This window comes from Struthio camelus, chromosome 11, assembly GCF_040807025.1.
Source record: "Struthio camelus isolate bStrCam1 chromosome 11, bStrCam1.hap1, whole genome shotgun sequence".
Taxonomy (NCBI): domain Eukaryota; kingdom Metazoa; phylum Chordata; class Aves; order Struthioniformes; family Struthionidae; genus Struthio; species Struthio camelus.
Genome location: NC_090952.1, coordinates 27,360,299 through 27,378,983, shown reverse-complemented (window position 1 = coordinate 27,378,983; position 18,685 = coordinate 27,360,299). Strand labels below are relative to the sequence as shown.

The following is an 18,685-nucleotide window of genomic DNA, read 5'->3' as shown; positions in this document are numbered from 1 at the left end:
TTTGGTAGTATAGCCTGAGTATTATTTTTCATTATTATTTTCATACTATTGTTTTTAGTACCTCCATACTTTAGCATGAACGTAGTGATTAGTGAATCTAGTCTGGTCACTAAAAAGGCTAATCACAGGCTTCTGTAGTTTTACAGTTCGTCATTTCTTGTTAAACCAATGTTGTAATAGCTTTCCAAGAACTTTGCTTTTGTTTCTCTTTATTACTTGTGTTATGCGATACTTAATATTTTGAAATGCACTTAGAACTTTTGCATTTTGATATTCTTTCCCTACAGATTTAATAATGCATTTACCAATTACAAGTTTTTCATGTTGGGATGATTCAACAATTATTCTCAGGCAGAGAACAGATGGAGGACAACAGACAAACAAGAAGGAATTCCTTGTGATTAGAAAGAAGGAAATGCACTGGGGGCTGCCTAAATACCATCCAAGGATGCCAGGAAAATTAATGAGTAAAGATGACTTTTAATGGAAGATTAAACAAAGCTACTCTGAAGACAGAGAACAATGTATTTCAGATGGCCCTTAGAGTGTTTCACTGTATTTCATGCAATGAAGCCTGCACAGGAAAGAAGTCATCTTTATTAGCACACCTGTCAAAGTCAAATTTTACAAGAATTTTGCACTTTGAGCTTTTGCACTTTGGTAGTCTTTTCCTATGATTGTACAGAATTAATAATTGTACAGAATTAATCATACAGAATGAATAAATCCTAATTCCCGCAGACATCAGTGCAGGACTGGAGAGGATGCCATGGTGCTAGCAGAACATCTCGGTACCTGCTGCAAATGGGAGAAGGCTCCCTCGCACTTACACGTAGGCCAGTGCACACTGAAGTCAAGGGGAGTATGCAGTCTTAACTGGGCTTTTTTGTTTCCTGGCACTACACCAAATCTTAAGCACTACTGGGTTTAGTTTTCTTTCAGTTTGCAAAGCAAAATTATTTGGCAAGTACAGACAGCGAATTTTGCAAAATGATAAAAAATGTCTCTCATAAAAGTTGCTCTGCTTCTAGAGAAGAAAGTTAATCTTTCAAATCTTCATCAAATTGTGGTGCTGGCAGTTCTCCTAAGATTACTCCTATTTCCCACAGAGGAGAAATTAGTAGGAAGCCTGAGAATGAAGATATTTTCCTTAACTTTGAAGCACACAAACTTTACTCACTGTATTCAGCTTGGAACTGACATACATTATAATATACATTTGTTGACGCAATTCTTGGAAAATCAAAGCCTACCTGGGCTCTCTCTTAGGAAGTTATTCTGATGAAGGAAGGAAGAGAGGAATTAAGCAAAAGGAAGAGACCTTTTGCTTAATTTAGTACTATGAGTTCCAGTTCTAAACTGCAGTAGCACTTCCAATAATTATTCTCGCTTCCTGGTGCGAACGATCTCCGATAGTTGCCTATTCCCACTTAGCTTCCTTTGCATGGTCACTTCTAAGTCATGGTGCAAATCTTTGGCTGTTAGATTCAGTGAAGTGGTTTGATTTCAAATGTCTTCATCTATTTAATAGTTTTCAAGAATGTATTCCCTTATCTCTCCTTTTAAATACATTGCCTCCGGATCTTTCTATTTTTATGCTCTTTACTTGGGATCCTTCCAATTTACCCATCTCCTGATAACGCTGCGCCCACAATGTCTTGCCAGGTGGTTGCCCAACAGGTTTGCTGCAGCAGGCTAGTACCTTCCTGTTTACCAGCCAGCTTTTCTCTGCGAGTTCAAAATCACGTAGGCCATGTCCCACTCATGTCAGTCTGATTTAAGGCCCATTGTCATCCTTTAAACTGATTTCTTTACCCAATATTCTTACATACCAACGCAACTGTAGCATCTGATCAGCTCCCAATGCTAAGCATATTCACCTGTGAGATCTCCCCGTGTGGAGACGTGTCACTTTTATCTTCATTTAAAAGCGACAAACTAGCTCTGGAGAAGTAGCCCCAAACCGGTTCTGCTAACTTGCTGAAAGTCTATGGATAAAACAGATGAATTAATCTGAGTCCTAAAGGTCCCAGCAAGGGACCGAAGACAAGTCCATTCTTCCTCACCGCCTCTGATCCATTCAAATCCTTCGCTCGATGGCATGAGCTGTCTTCACAAGTGTGTGGTAGCTGCACATTCAAATCATAGGAGAGAGTTCAATCCAAAGACGAGTAGACATTTCAGATTATTTCTCCCCGATGTGTCAGCTAGCACCCTCACAAAAGGAATCCTGTTTAGCTATTTTCACCCTCAAGTTCTTTGCCTCTCTTTTAAGGTCATATTTGGGATTTTTTTTTTTTTTTTTTAATTTTGCTGCCCTCACTTCTGGTTGCACTCATTCCCAGATCCCATTTTGAGGACATTAATGAGGGTATGAAGATCAACATATGACAATTCCTACTTTTCTCAGCCTTTTGCAGCCAGAAGAGTTCAAGCAACATGAAAATCAAATCAGATCAACTTCAAATTAAACAAAATGACAAGAGCAAGAATATAAGATGGTACCAGCTGTATGATGAAGCATGTTATACCAACCAAATGGTTGTCCTTTTTCAGAATAATTGTTCCTAATCCTCTTCAATACTGAGGTTTCTGTACTCCATCTTAGCAACAGAGGGGTGTTTCTTGCCAGAGTTATTCATTTTAATGTTGAAGAGAAAGTATCTTATAATGAATGAGATCTGAATTTCTAACATAAACTAATTTGTGCAGCTATACTGAGGGACCATGAAGCATCCTTCCTTCTGATCTGGAAAACAGGCTAGAAAACAGACAGGAGAAATGAAAGTAAGTATGGAGATGGAAGGAAAGGAGCATGTCTGAGATGCTGTGATGGTAATTGGGAACACTTGGTAGTTGGGCTGTGATGCCCTACTGAAGGCAGAAGGCTAAGCAAAAATATGTTATTTCCCATTTTCCTGTAATATATCCGTGTAAACTTCAGAAATCATTCAGTGTGAAGCAGGCTTGAAAACCCAAGTTACTCTAAACTTGTCTGCTCATTCCTAATCCCAAAGGATCATCATTTAAAAACAAGTTTTGTTAGTCCCAGAAGAGATAATATTGGAAACTCGCCTGCATTGCAAAAACCCACTCAAAATCAGATCCAGCGGCCCACGAAGAACAAACCATCCTCAGGTCTTGGTCATGGTAAATAGTTCCTTGTTGTTGTATTGACCTATTGGTTCTCATTTTGAATCCGCAATAGAAATTTGTTTTTCTGGACTTAGCATACCAAGATTCTTGCTTTCCTCACTCTAAATGCGTCAGACACCCGACAAGTGCATACCACACTAATTTTATGAAAGGGGGCCATCTTCCAGCCTTTGTGCCTCAGAGACTGCTGTGTGGCCCCTGTCCATCAATGTCCTGGGAAAAAGGAAGAAAGTGGCAGAAAGTTCCTGTTGGTATAAACACACTGAAGGGATGATCAGAGAGGCACACATGCATGACGACAGTCCAGGCGGATGTGCGGCCCCAGCATCCCCAGTTGCACTTGCCCTAGTCAGATGCTGATGCTTCCTTTCCCCAGAAGATGCTGGGTCATGTTGACCTGCTGGGCTGTCAGCTGCTCCTCAGCGAAGGTCGGATGGCTAGTGAGAGGTGATGGCTTACGTGCAGGACAAGGGGTCATCTGTGCTGGGGAAGGAAAGAGGATCAGCTAATTTAGCCGGTGTGAAAGCTTTCTTTAAAAAAAAAAAAAAAGACAAACAAAATCATTCCTTTTCTGAGCACTGATACTTAAAATGCAGTCGTACTGCATGCGGGTGTGGAGGCTGGGGATAACTGGCAAGCTAGTCTGCAGTCTTTGGTCAGCTGCTTCTAGGGAAAGCCATATTTTGGCGCTCAGACTGAGGGCACCAGCTGGAATTAACGTGAAATAAAATGATTCATTAGTGTGGATCTCAAATTCAACAGAGCAGCTATTAAAATTATAACTTTATAATCATACTGTCTCCAAGTTTTGGCAACAGCGTACTAAATCTGAAGACAAATTGTTTGCACTTTCATACATCCAAAGTTTGCTCAAATATGGAAAAACATTGGAAGAGAAGCATTCTCTCATCAGGATGACAAACTGTGTACCCTGTTCTGCGCTAAAATGATTTTTGTCTAGCAGATATCAATGGAGGTTTTGCTTTTGCAAAAGTAAGATATCCTTATGTTACAGTTGATGCCTCTTCTGTCTCTTCCAGTAAACTTCTAAGAGCCCAGAAGCAGAGAGCCAAAAGAATACTGTAGTTACTGGTCCAGAATCCCTATGAATGATTTTTTTGAAGGAAAAAAAATCAACAAACCTCTCAAAAACTTGAGAGTGCTGAGAGTGCTTGCTTCCTCCTCCTGTAGGTTTTATAATGACACTGGAAAGCCTCTTTACAGGCAGACAGGTAATGCCCTGGAGCATCCTCTAGGCACAGAGCCAGCATCTTGGTTTTTCACACGTATCGTATATACGTGTGTAGTGTATGTTTTCATATGTATGTGGCTTTTCGGTCTCCTTTGGGAGGCTTACTATAACACAAGATTTTTCTGGGATTTCCTGTTCCCTTCTGCCGTTTCCCTTCTCTTTGATAGCAGATAGACCAGTTAGGCCAATGCAAATCAAATACCTTCAGGATGTGATATAAGTAGTTTGCACCCGCTGTCACTCCTGCATCCTGTGGATGCTGCTGTCCTGGCAGGCACCATCTTACGCCCTTCTCCTCCGCGCTGCTCCCGATCCCTGCCTGCGCGAGCCGCACGGACGCCGAGGTCGTTCCTCGACTTTCTGTTAAAGCCTTTTTAAAGAAGCTGCAGCCTGCACCCACGCGCACACATTGCCTTCGGTTTCCCACATCTCTTGCCTGAAAGGACATTTTCATTTTGAATTTGCAATACTCGGCGCACGCGTAGACAGGTACCGCTGTGCTGGTGTGGTTTATATTTACCTCTGTGGTTGTTTGTGCTTCAAAAACATATCAAGTTTGCCAGGAAAGGCTCAGAAATAACGCCTGACCTTGAATCGACACTTACAGAAAACCATGGCCAAACCCAAGCCCTTCCTGGGAGAATTCAGCCCTCCGTGCAAACCGTTCGTGTGCCTGTTTCCAAGAGGCTTAGGGCTGACAGTTTCTCTCTGGAGAGCAGCTTGTACCCTGAAAATGGGCCTTTTTTGGGCAATCTGAGTACAGTGAGATAAACAGCTGTGTTTCTCTTATGTGCTGCGACTGACAAGAAATTCTTGTTAATAGCTCCGACACTTGTGCTTAATCTGCTTTGCTCAGGAACTGAATGGATCCTTTTTGTCTGGCAGCTTTCCTCTTGGCTGCCAGACTGCTTCGCTTTTCTCTCTTAGCAGCTAAGCTTTGCTCAGCTGTTCTTTCAGGGCCTTTCCTAACGTACACCGCTGTGTTTGAGTCTACTGCGACTCCCGGAGACTTGCTGTGCGCTGCGTGCTTCCCACCTGCTCGTCTTCCATGAAGGGCAGCAGACCCAAGCGCAGCCACCCCCTTGGAGGTGCTAACTTCTGCCGAAAGGGGAACTTCTGCGTCCACCCACTGCTCTGCTGAGCCTAATAACTGATTACTAACTGCGTTAATCTGCTCACATCCAAGTTCTCCATTGCCTTCAAAATCAGATTTAAATTTCTCATGCAGGCCTGTAACGATGACAAATGCCCTCTATGACAAAATTCCTCCACCCTCCGCTTGTCTCTATGTCCTCTACTCGCTCCCATTGCTCTGCTCACGAGAGGCAACAAATTCACCCCCTCCCGCTCCTCTTTTCAATCCCTTTTACAAGAAGGGCAATTATTTTTAAATCCGTTGGAACCAAATTGCTGTGCCTCTCTCCAGTCTCTCGCTTGTGAGCCTTGCTCACTTTTTTTTCTTTCTGAGCCAAGCTCAGAAAGAACCCAGAAAGCCACCGTTTAGCGCAGGGTTTGATATTTGCTCTCTGCTCCTCCTTTGCATGCCTGTTCATAAAGTTAACCTCTTGGCGGAGAGGCTGTTAGTGAAGCTTTTCTCAAACGATGCTTTCATACACATCCAAAGCTCTTTGCCTTTCCGAAAGGGAAAACACACATCATCAATTTAAAGTACTTGGAAGGACTTTGTTTTTAATAACACCTCCCTTCCAGAGCTCACCTTGGCTGCAGCTTATACAAACTGTGTGCTTGCACAGCTTGTTCCTTTAGCAGCTAGCTCTAACAGTGGTCAAGAGGTTCCTGTTCTCACTTCCTTTCTAGTGAGGACAGCCCTAGGTTTGCTCTTGTGAGACCACATGTGGGCTAATGATGTTCGTGAAGCCGTTTCTGCTGAGCCCGGGCAACTGCCTCGGTGGGGAGCACAGCCAGCGGAAGCGGCGACTCCACGGTCTCCGCGTTTACATCGGCGACGCGCAGCGCGTGGCAGAAGGGCTTGGGGAGATCAGCTTCTATTCTGTACTTGCAAGCCAGGCAGAATTTGGGCCTTTTTTGACTTTTCCTCTGATGCACTTCTTGCTTAAGCAAGCCTGGGGGAATTGCCTGTTCCAATATACGTATTTAGCTATGGAAAGGAAAGAGAAATACAGATGGAGAGAACTGAGCACCAGGTGCCTACTCAGTAAGCTAGATTAAGTACAGCAGGTGCCTGTGCGTGTGACGTGCCGATAACTGCGCGAAGGTGCCCCCGTGCACGTGCCGTTGGGCTGAGAGGAGGCTGCTTTTGTGGTGACACAACACCCTGCGGTCCCCTACAGTTTTGAACACCCTTATGACATGAAATCCCACCCTTGGCATGCAGATTTCCACAGAGGGCAATCTTCATGGCTGTGAGACTTTCCCATCTTGCACATGCCAAGCTGTGGCTGCCTTTGGTTCAGCTTCACCCATTTTGAAGAGGGTATATTTTGCATCACACTATGCAAAAGGGGTAATAAGACAAAAATAATTACCAAGCTATTGCTTTGTAGACTTTCACTGTAGGAATCATGAGCACTTGGTTCAGCTGAAACCTTGGCCTGCTCTATTATTTATTTAGTTGTACTTGTACGCATTATTATTTTTATGTTTTGTATGTTTTCCTTCTGAGTTTTCCCACAATCTTTCTTTCTAGGGAACTGCAGGATTCCACAGAACAGGATTATCATTATTTATCTTTTATTTCTGTTTCACCACCAGCAGGATTTTAGAAAGCATAGCTGTCCTAGCAAATCCATAGGGATGTGTCAGTGCAGAAATTATGGCAGCTCAGCCCGAATGCCTACCACAGCTCCTTGCCAAGGACCAGCTCTTCGTTACTAAGTGCTCTGGGCATGCTTTTCTGACAGTGCACGTCTCTGCCCTTTCGCCAGGGAGTGTATAGCTCAGCCGTGCTGCTGACACCGCTCTGCTGGGACGTCTGAGGCTTCAGGAGAGAACGAGGAGCTGATGAAATCCATACACCCATCCCACGGGCTTGTTTTCTGTAAGAAGGTCACCTATGTGGTCACGGATGGCATGTTTAGCTCCATAAGAAGCATTGACTGTTTTTTTCCCCCCTCCCGAAGTTTCTTGGTCCAAGCTGCTAGTGAGAGGGCTCCAGAGAGCAGATGCAGAACCTGCCTTCCTGGTGCTTTTTGCCCCATAGGAAGCACTTTGCAAGCTCCAGGGCTCTCTTCAGGGAAAGGAAAGAGCAAATCTCAGTTAGATAAACAAAAGCTGGGAATCCTTTAGCCTTCCGCACGCAGGCCGTGGAGGTACCCCACGTTAGCACAGTCACGCGTGAGCACACCCGGCTGCATTCGAAAGGCAGCAGAGCAACACGCACCGTCCTCTGCGGCTCCAGCTGACAGGGAAAGTCATTGTCTTCTGAAAACCGCTTGTGTGGCCTTTGGAAAAAGCCAAACCGTCTGCTAATTCTGCGATCTAACAGAGGTGTTACCCTCTCCTGCCCCCAGGCTCTCTCTAGAGCTTTTATCTTATCAGCTTCAGCAGACTCGCGAGGTGCCGAGTGACAAGCCCTGGATGTGCCGATAGATACCAGCTCCATCCGACCTCAGGACCAGCGTTTTCTCCTTGAGCGGCAAACGACGTTTCCTCTTTATTGCCCCGGTCACAAAAGCGGCAGCTGCCCCGGCCGGCAGACAGCTGTCCTCCTCGCCCGGAGCGCGCTGCTCCCCCGGCCGCCTTGGCCGCCTCTTCCCGCCGCGGGCCCGCGCCCGCCGCGCAAAGCCCCCTCACGCTTTCCCCCCTCACGCCTCGCCGTTGGGCTGACGGCTCTTGGAGCTCACCGGGGGCCGCGCCGTCGGCCGACGAAGGGGAAGGCGAGGGCCGAGGAGAGCCCTGGCGCGGGCCCGCGGCGGGGATGCCTTGGCAGCCAGGGAGGCGGCGCGCGGGCGTCCCCGCTGCGGCCCTCGGCTCGCTCCTGCCCTCCTGACGCCCGGCCCGGCCCTCGCAGCGCTCCCGGGCGACGCTCGGCCCCGGGCCAGCGAAACGCTCCTTTTATTTTTATTTTTAAAAAAAACCATCCCTGACACTTTCCTGAACTTTGTGGGTTGTATTTACAGACCCAGATGACTGCCCAGGTCTCCAGAGGGCCTCGCAGCCCCAGCGCAGGGCCCGGCAGAGGGGAGAGCTGGCGCGGCCCGAGGGAGCCACGTAGGCGAGCGACCCGAGGCAGGAACGAGCAGGGAAGGAGTCACAGCGCAGGCTGAAACCTCTGTGCCGAGACCTTGCGCTCCACCCCCATGCTGACCACAGCCTTCCTCTGTTGTGGACCTACCACTTATCTCAAGCAGCTTGCCCGAAACCCTGCCTTTGCCATAAAAAGAACCTATTCGTGATTTGCAGTGAATTGACAATTTGCATACGAATCGAAGAATTGCATCTTTACTGTTACCTTTCATGGAGAAGATACAGGGGAACCTCAGCAAGCTGCAAGGGTTGGTTTAGCCCTTCCTAATCCCACCCCCGGCAAGCCCCCACGTCCCGGAGGTCCGTCCCCAGCCAGGACGGCTGTGCGCAAGCAGCCGCTAGATGGACCTGCTCGGTAGCTGCTCTCTGGAGGACATTGCCAGGGCACCGGGCTCAAACCGCCCCTCCGGAGAGGATGTGGTTGAGGAATAATCTTTTGCAAACCAAAAATTAACATTTTTATGTATATCTCGTCGGAAGTCCCACGCCGCGAGAGCGTTAGAGGGCAAAGCGTGGGGTGCGAGACCTGCGAGGCTGCTGGCAGGGCGCCGCTCGGACCGCAGGATGGACTTGTACCGTACTGAGGCCGTTCCTATTTTAACTGCAGTTTTATCCATGTCCATTACGAATGTCTGAAAACCAAGGCAGAGCAATAGCCACGCACAGAAAAGGAGCAGGAGAGAGAGGACAACTGAAAGAGGAGAGAGGATGAGGACGAACTAAGTGCCATTTTTGTTGAATAATTTCTATGCTGCCTCCCCGCTTTTCGTTAGCGAGTTCCAGCGTCACTATTCTAGATTGACAGCAGCTCGCACGAGACTTCACAGCACTGTTCCTGCGACACTGTTTTCTAAGGGGCAGAGGGAGAAAGAAAGTGAAGCGAGCAGGTAATAACACAAATACGACAAGGCAAAGGCTTGAGGAAAGAGAAACGAGATCCCGACGCTCCGCTCCTACCCGCTTCAGCGCTTCCTCACGCGGATCCGCGTTTGCACGACAACAGCACGATTTTCACTGCAGTGGTGAGAGAGCAGCTCTGCAGCCACGACAGTGCCGCAACAGCGAGCGATAGGTAGGTAAGACTAGATGCAGCAAGTCATTTTAGGAGCAAGGCTCAGGTGAAACAGAATCACTGTTTTGTGTTCAGAATTTGCTTCTGTTCTCTGGCTGTCTGCTGTGGGAACACACACGTGCAGCCCTACCACCACCCCGCACAAAACCATTTCCAGTGTAGCCTAGAGCCTCTGAGGTCACCTTTGATCCCCCGTTTCCTAATTTTGCAGGATTTAAGCTTACGGAGAGCATCTGGTAACAATAGACATGAAAGTTCCTCTGGTTACTACCGCACTGAGCCCAAGAATTTGGATTTTTCTAAAGCATTTTCTATAAACTCATCTCACATATTTATGTGCATCTAATTTGCATAAATAAAATGCAGGCTTGCGCAAAACTTAGCTGAGTTTCTCACCGGCTGTTTGGGAACGCTACTGTCCAGTTTGCACAGGCAGCGATGCTATTTACATTCAGAATGAGACACACTATTGCAAATACAATTCTAGATGCCTGCCTTTAAAAATTTGGCTTCTCTGGCATCCAATACAAAATGTAATTTTGGCACTTCCAGATTCCTTGGATAATCTGGCAAGATGCAGTCTGTAAGCCAAATTAATCAGTCGATCTCTTCCAATTACAAAGGAGAACACTGAGTTGCAGAAGCCAAGATTACTAGCAAATTTAAATATGAGACTTTTTTTTTCCAGCTGAAAAAACATTTTCAGTAATGTGCAAGATGCCCCTACCCCATCAGCAGGGCAGCATGGGCACTGTACGGTGCCTGCACGCGCTGGGTCTCTGGGTGCACAAGACTATGAGGGGCAGACAGGCAAAAAGCAGCAAGACCCCATCACACTTGCAGGCAGTGAGCCAGACTTTGCTGGTATCTAGCATGTAGCCTTAAAAAGGCTTCTGGTAGTGAGAATTTCCAAGCAGGCAAACATGCTTCTGCCTCACACATTCCCAAGCCTGGGCTTATCTGCACAAATAAGGCTGCAGTGTATTTGCGGAGCAGAGCTGGGCAGCAGCACGGATACGGGAAAGAAGACACAAGGAGAAGCCTTGAGGGCTGCAGATGGTTAGGGAAGGAGTCAGGAATTTCCCAGTTTGTTCATGGCTGTGTAGGTGGAACATTTACTTGAGCAACTTTCACTGTTTCTCAATTGTCCCAAATTTCCAAGCTTTTCCAGTGTATTTGCATAGCAAGGATAGAGTTATTTGCATCTCGCTTAGTCCTGGCCTAAATATGCTACTCCCAAGCTACATACCTCCTCCAGCACACCCTCAGCTCTACTCTCCATAGAAATCCCCACGCCAGGGCCCTTCCTTCTGCACATCTGCAGGCACTTGCTCCATCACCCATGGCACAGAACAGCTAAGGAGGATTTCTGCAGGAGCCTGGTCACCCAAGCAGGGTTTCAGTGAAACAGTGCTGGCACAAGGACTTCCCCTCTCCTGAGCCCCAGACAAGCTGCTCAAACCTGCTTTCTCTCTCTCTCTTCCGGTCTGACCTTCTCAGCCCCAGCTGCAGAATCCCTGCACCTTCCTGCTCTCGGAGTCAGCCCCCTTTCCCTAACCACGGGGTTGTTTAAACCTGCAATCGTTCACGAGGAGCTACTGTGCTACCCCTGGGCGCTGGGTTCATTTGCTAACATGAAAAATAAAGCCGTCAGTCTCGCTTTGCACGGAGACCGCAGGCAGACCCTCACGCGGGGGAGTCCCCGGCAGGACCTCCGCGCGCAGCGCTCCCCAGGCGGTCGCTTTGCTGCGGGTACCGTTACGATTTTTTTTCCTTCCCGGGACACTCGGTGACTGCTTACAGATGGCTGTGCGCTGCCTGTGAACACAAAGCTGTCTTGACAGCGAGGGAGAAGGACTAGTTTCTCAATGTTTAAACAACCTGAGTATTACACAGGCCCAAATGACTCCTTCAGGACAAATATGTTTACAAAATATATTTCTAGGTTTGCCAGTGAGGCTGCTGAGAATGCCTGAAGCTTTACAATGGTGCAATAAGATTGTTCTCTTAATTAACCACGTTTTTTATCTAAGCTATTTTTGTCCGTCTGTGTGGTTTCACTGAGAAACAGTTTACTAATGTCTGTCACCTTCCAAACAAAATACATCTACTAATAAGGGAATTGCATGAGATAGCACAGAATTTGTTTCCTCCCTTTATTCTTTTTGGCAACAGTAGTGCTCTGAAAAGTTCCTTAGATCTTCTGTTAAAGAAATAATAAATTATTCTTTCTGTCAACTAACTCTCCCCCATGCTAGCTGAAGATAACAAATGTTAATTTCTCAATGCAGAAAAAGCACTTTTCTGAAAAACAATTAAGGCAACGCCAGCGATGCATCGCTGCTCTTTCCAGCTTTGCTCGCCAGGGGAACGGCTGCTTTGCAGGCCCCGCAGGTTGTACGTACAACGATCCCGACGGCGGCAACGCACGGCGCTCGTTCTGGTCCCGCTGGTGGGCTGGGATTTCCAGCGCTGCTGACGAGCGAGCTATCCACGACCATCGCTTATTACAAACTATCTGCTCAAATCCTGTCCCGCTCTAACCACGCTCTGCGCAGGTAAACTAAGCTCTTACAATCCCAAATGTTCCTTTAGCTTCTTCTGATGATTCTTCGTTTACCTCTAACCACTGCAGCAAGCTGTTGCTCTCCTTTCCTTTTGCTACATAGGTGTGAAGGTTAGACAATAAACTCACTCCAGGTAAATACGCGTTTGATGAGACATGGGACGTTACTACTCCTTCTGCTGGTCCGTGACCTATTTGATGTTCATGAGAAAGAGGATTTCTCCCACCTGACCTCATAGGACTATCCTGTGTCAATGCAGGCCAGCTGGCTTCTTGAGGAGGAACTTTTTGGGGGGGAAAAAGGTGATGTATGCTGATGTATTGATGTATCTTTAGAGCACACGTTCAGAGCTAATTCTATTAAAACCCTATAGGAGTTGAGCAATTCTTCTATTTCTTAGTGCCTTTAGGAAATAGGAATCTCATTCTGCTAAACTCAGCAAGTTGCTTCATGTCTCCAGACCTCAAGAGCTGTTTTCAGTTAATGACTGAATTTTCAGTTTCAGTGGTTGCTTATTCCTTACCCAACACTAATTAACTATTTCAGTTTACAAGCCTGAACAAAACTCAGCTTTCTTAAAACAAAACAACCCCCAAATATCATAAAAAAAAACAAAAAAAAATCCCAACCTCAAACCAACATAGCCTTGGAAAATAAATAATGCCAAGCTGAAAGCACATTTGCAAATGTTTTCTTCCACTGCAGCCCCAGTCACTGGGAAACAATTTCCTTGATTTGACCTCAAGGGAAAATAGAAATTGGACTCACATCCAGGGGAAGCATCACAAGTGTTTTTGGAGGAACTGATTTCTACAGAAAGTTAGGTGGAGCAAACATATGTGTGTCTTCCAAGGCCTCAGGAACAGCAAAATACACTTTTCTGGGAAACTTATGTTGAACCTACTCCAAAGCAGTAGCAGTAGCACATCAACGCGACAGCTTCCCCGCCTGTTCCCGGGATCTGGTGCCTGGTGGAAGTCCACCAGGGCCAACAACTACCCCATGCCCAGTAACCGTGTCGATATTGAGGAGATGCCATCCAAGCCTGTTTTAAGACCTGCCAGTCCTCAGGAGATGACTGATTTTTTTATACATCAGTTTGCTAGCTCTCCAAGGGCTGGGACACATGTTCCCAGGATCTGCTCCTCCCCTACCCTGCTCACAAAGAAAAAGATTGCTTTTCTGCTGCACCTGCCTAGCCACCAGCCTTCTACAGTGAGGCAGAGTTCAGTCCCCAGCTGCATTATTACAAACATGTTAGCAATATTGACTCATGGAGTGTGGAGGGAAAAGCATGTGGTCTACATGTGGTGCTATGGACATATGTGGCACGCTGGATCTCTCTCTCTGTATGCAGCAAATGCTATTTTCTCCCGTGCAGAAGCAACTAATTAAAAATGCAAATTGTATTACCACAAGTGCCCCGGAAATAGCACTGGTCTGCAAGATGCCCAAAGCCCAGCCAGGAGAGGGGGCAGCAGCGGTGGGCTCGGGCATGTCCATGGGGCGCTGCCTTCATTGCTCTTAGACCTGGGATTTCTAGGGTGAAGCGAGGGAGTGAGGGGACCAGACACTGCTCGTGACATGTCCAACTCGCATTTCCCTCTGGCTGGGAGAGCTGGATGCAGAGCAGCTCCTGCAGCCACTTACGTTTTCCAAGGAGCACCTCAGTGCTACTCCAGTGCTTTGGTTCGCTGTAGAAATGTACTTTCTGCTTAGTAAGTACTCATACATGTAGGTTGCAACCCAAACTTGAGGACACAGTCCCTCCTGAGAGACCACTGCAACCGGCTCGCTCTCCGAACTGGGGAAGTCGACAGGGACACGGTTTTCTGCATTCTCACATGCTTCGAACCTTTTGTTTGTTCGCTCTGCCTCAGCTGCGAGGATGGTTTCGCACCATCTGGCCAACACCTAGTTTTATACAGAAAATAAACCAGTAGAGCCTGAAAAACAAACTAACAACAGAACAGAGCAGACAAATTCTTGGGGCAGAGTCACGCTCTGATTTGATCTCTGAAGAAAGGAAGGCATCAGAAACATCTGGAAGGAAACCAGACAAAAGCCTCAAAAGACATTTGGTCAGATGTGAAATAGGGGAAATATGTCAAAAGTAAAACTTTGTATGTTTGTATCTTGACCTGAGGTTGAAAATTAGATTATTTTCCCATGCAGAGCATACATGATAACATCTTCCAGCGGACTATGATTTTGGCTCTTGCCTTCCTGGAAAAGCTGGTAAAAATTTCCCATATAGTCTTAGTGATTGTCCTATGCATCTTATTCTATCTAACGAAGTCAGAATAGTTGCCTCTATTTATGAAATACAAGATCAGACTCTAGGAGCAAGGCTATAATCTTTGTGTATGTGGTAGGTACAAAGAAGTATCAAGAAAATAAAAATAAATACAGGGTGATCATGGAATATGAGCGAAGGGTAATTTAGATAAATGGATGCAAGTGACAAGAGGACACTTAGCAAGCAAAAACGACATCTGCACTAGGAAGAGCTCCTTGCCTGGGCAGTGCATATCAAAACAGGGAGGAGAGGTCATTATATGGAGACTTTAAAATGTAATCAAGGCAAAGCACTGGACAAATAATGGCAGTGAAAAAAACCCTCTGCATTGATGGGATGTAATAAGTCCTTTTAAACTGAAATATATTTAATTTTATGATTCAGTTAGCTAAGTAAAGAGAAAACAATATTATGCCTTGGAAATTAAAAAATGCAGGAGGGTAGAATTTAGCTCAGAAATGGAGTAGCTGTGATAACTAGGGGCACACGGGAGCACCATCTGTGTGTGGAGGGCATATCAAAATCGCATCTAGTGGTTCTCCAAGGGCAAAGTGAAAATCACATTAAAGGTTTCAGCAACGAGACGCAAACACTCTACACCGGCTCCAGTTGGGTGCTGTGTGCGCTCCGAGCAGGTACGGCGCTGGAGGCAAGCGCGAGGTGACTCAGAGGAAAGCCGTTCTCCAGGCCCAAACTGCAAACAGGTTGAAACGGCTGTGGGAGCTGCGGCTGGAGCTGCTACTTCCGAGAGCCCCTAACACGAACAATAGATCGTATTTAAAACCACATTATGAGCAAGAATCAAAAGGCACAAAGGTCTGTTCACGGCAGAGCACAGAGAAGTAAGCGAGCACCCTCGCAGAAACGGCTTCTGCCGGCAGGGTCACGGCTGCACAGCGGGGAGCCTGGCGGCTGGTGACCTCTGCTGTAGGGAAGTTTCAGGCTTCTTCTGCATTTTTCCTTTAGAAAATATGAGTATACTCAGTTCTGGTTCCCTGAGGTTGCTAGCTGAGAACTCGCAAACTCAGCCAAGCCCCTTCTTCTTGGGTGGGCACATTTCTCAAAGTGCTGCTACTGCTACTCTTGTTTCAGGATTAGAAGTGATAGCTAGTCAGTGAAGGAGAAAACCAAAACCAAATGGGATTTCCATTAACCTTCTTGAATCTAGTTCACCCCCCATTTTTCTGAATCACCATAGTTTCTTTATGCATTTTGTCTGTAATTTTCATGCAGTCAGTTCATGAAACGAAAGAAATCATGCGATAAACAGTTTCCCTGGTTCTCTGCAAGGAAACCTGTTCTGTCGCATGTAAGAAAGGCCAATGGACTCATTCAAGGCACTTGCAAGGATGCCTTATGCCTGCACTTGCTGCCCGCCATGCACAAACTTTACATTAGCACCACTTTTCCCTAGTATTTGCCCTCATTAAAAGTGGATTTCCTTTAATACAGTGCAAAAAGAGAGTAAAGGCAAGAAAACAAATGAGCTGATTGTTTTCTCTGATCACAAGCTATTTGGAAAGGTGGAAACTGGAAAGTTGCTTGAGAAAAACTGCAGAATACACCCAAGTTACGTGTTCCCATTTTTTAACCCTTTCATGTTTTACCAAGCGGCAAACATAAACCATGCTCTCTGTAGCAAATTTCTTGGAACAGTCTTGGCTGTGCGTGACCAGGGAAGAGCATCATCTTCCTTTGCTGGCAAAGGCAGAGATCCCCTCGCCTCGCATGTCGTCCAAGGATGGCAGGTTATGACAGGAAGGCAGCTAGTTTGGATTTGGAGACTTTGAAAGTCCCTCCCTCCCGCCAGTTGATAGCACGTTTGTCCTTCCGCTGTTCGAAGCCCGAAGTAGCAGAGAAAAGACGGAAACTCCTTGATTCCTGGTTCTCAGAAGTTCAGACTCTGCTGTTTTTCCTCCTGAAAACGCACAAAGCACAAAGTAACAGCCCTCCCTTTATTAGGCAGGAGAGACAGTAGTTTATTTGGATTCACGTTTTCAGATGAGCTCCTCCAGGCTCCATAAGGCTGGTGAGTGATGCTGAGGATGCCAAGGTGCTGCGGAAAAGCTAGATGATGTAACCAAACAAGATGTTGGAGAAATGCATATTCTCTGAGGATAATAAGATGGGAAATGACAAAGTGAGGCATCCAGACAGGATATGCTCCATCAGTTTAATAAATGAAGAGGCAGGAAGTCTTGGCTGAAGACCAGACAGCAATCATTCTGGTTTCTTAAGCAACCTAAGAAAAAAAAAAAGCTAACACAATAAATGCAGTTTTTTTTCTTGTAAATTGCTAGACTAAGGAGTAGCAGCACAAGATGGGCATATGAATAAACCCAGGTAGCCCGGGTTGGCACCACTTTCGAATTAGATAAAGTGATTGAAACACCAATGAATAAAAATTAGGACTTGTTTAGGACCCAACTGCAGAAGTATTTAAAAAGAAAACCATCTTCCTACAGTTGTTTAGACATCTTCAAGCATATTAAAACAAACCACCCAAAATGAGAAAATCAGAGATATCATTTATCTAGATTTCCTTCACAGGGTTCTTCTCAGTGTGGTATACAGGAAAATAAATAGGAATGAGACACAAACTGCAGTTCTTTTTTTAAAGAGAGACAAAGAAGAGAGAAAGGCTGTAGGAACAACAGGTAACTTTTACAGTGTCTCTTGGCAGTGTTTTGAGATGGTACAAAATTGCACTGGCTGCTTCGAAGAGATGGAGAAGGAATGTGAAGGAGGTGTCTAGAGAAAGGGGCAGGTGGGAAAATAGCGTTGGAAACGCTCAGGTGTCAAATGTAAGACAAAACACCTTGGGCAGAAAAATTTGGTATGTTCTTACCTGTTACTCACTGCTAACTTAACTCATTAATTACGAAGTGTTATTAAGTATTTCAACCAGCAAGGAAAAAAAATTAAAAGTCCTCAACTGTAAAGAACACTTCTGGTCAATGCCCGGCGCTGGCCAAACCCCTCAAACAAAGGTGTAGCACAAAATAAACAGGAGAGGGAATAATACTGGAAATAATCTTGTGCCACTGAACAAATCAGTACAAAGCCCCTTATCGGGGACGCTCTGGGCACTTCTGGTTACGTCAGAGGAGATGTCGGTGCAAAGGTGGCTTCAGAGAGGAGCTCTCAAAACAGTTAATCATCTGGAGCCATTGCTAACGAAGGGAAAGATTAACTGAGGGGACCTGATTAAGGATTTCATCCCAGCGGCTGTTCCCCATGCTCAGCCCCGTCTGTCCGCAGAAGCCGAGCCAGATGCGGAGGCTCACCGCCACTCCAGCCGGCCCGGCCGGTCTCGGCAGCTAGCTGAAGCCACCGCAGCTCTTGTCCGGGGCAGAAATCTCACCCCCCCTCCCAACTTCCCCTTCTTTTTATTACTCTCTTTACAGAGTCAGTGCCACCAGAGCAAAAACGCTGCTGGAAGGGGTGGTGCTCTGGAGGAGCGGAGGTTTCTGCCTTATCTTTTCCGGGAGTGGGCTAACGTTACGAAACTCCGAGCTGCTGAGAAAGCTCGTAGCTTGCTCACACAGTTTGCACTCTTGCAGCCGACAGTTCTGTTTTGTCATCCCAACCAAAACAACCAAATACTATAGAAACAGAAGTAGCATAAAATAAAAACCGCTACAAAGAGACTCTGGCAAAACCTAACCCATTACTATACTTAATATACACTGGGGCGCCAGACTGCCAGCAAGCACCTGCAGGCTGCGCGGGCTGCCCGGGGCGGGCGCGGAGCAGAGAGCAAGGCAGCCCTCCTCGCTGCCTTTAATTCCCTGCTTTAGCACCATGACTGTAAGCCTGAGATCCAGGTGTTCCAGGTAGGGCCAGGAAATTCCCATGCATGCACGCAGCGACAAGCACACCGCTGCCCGTCTGTGTCATCACAACGTCGTCTCCGCTCCTCCGCTACGCAGAGACACGGCGAACAGATTACCTTTCAGTGACACACGAATAAAGTGATCGTGCTTCTGCTGACGTCATTACTTGGAGAACAATAGACTGAGCTTAGTATAAATGTAATCCGAAAGGAGCCCATGTAGCCCTAGCAACTCCAATACAAACACTCATCCAGGGTAGCCCCAGTCCAGCTAGGT

At 46.4% G+C, this 18,685-nt stretch overlaps 1 long non-coding RNA gene across 1 annotated transcript in view; it reads right to left on the bottom strand.

The window, feature by feature from the left end:
* Positions 1-291: 291 nt before the first annotated feature.
* Positions 292-18,685, bottom strand: part of LOC138068702 (uncharacterized) — a 124,513-nt gene continuing 106,119 nt past the window's right edge. The window contains exons 3-5 of the long non-coding RNA XR_011143396.1: positions 8,841-16,815; positions 4,611-4,844; positions 292-3,639 (exon numbers count right to left, since the gene is read on the bottom strand). This is a non-coding gene — a long non-coding RNA (uncharacterized lncRNA). The remainder of the gene's footprint in view (positions 3,640-4,610; positions 4,845-8,840; positions 16,816-18,685) is intronic.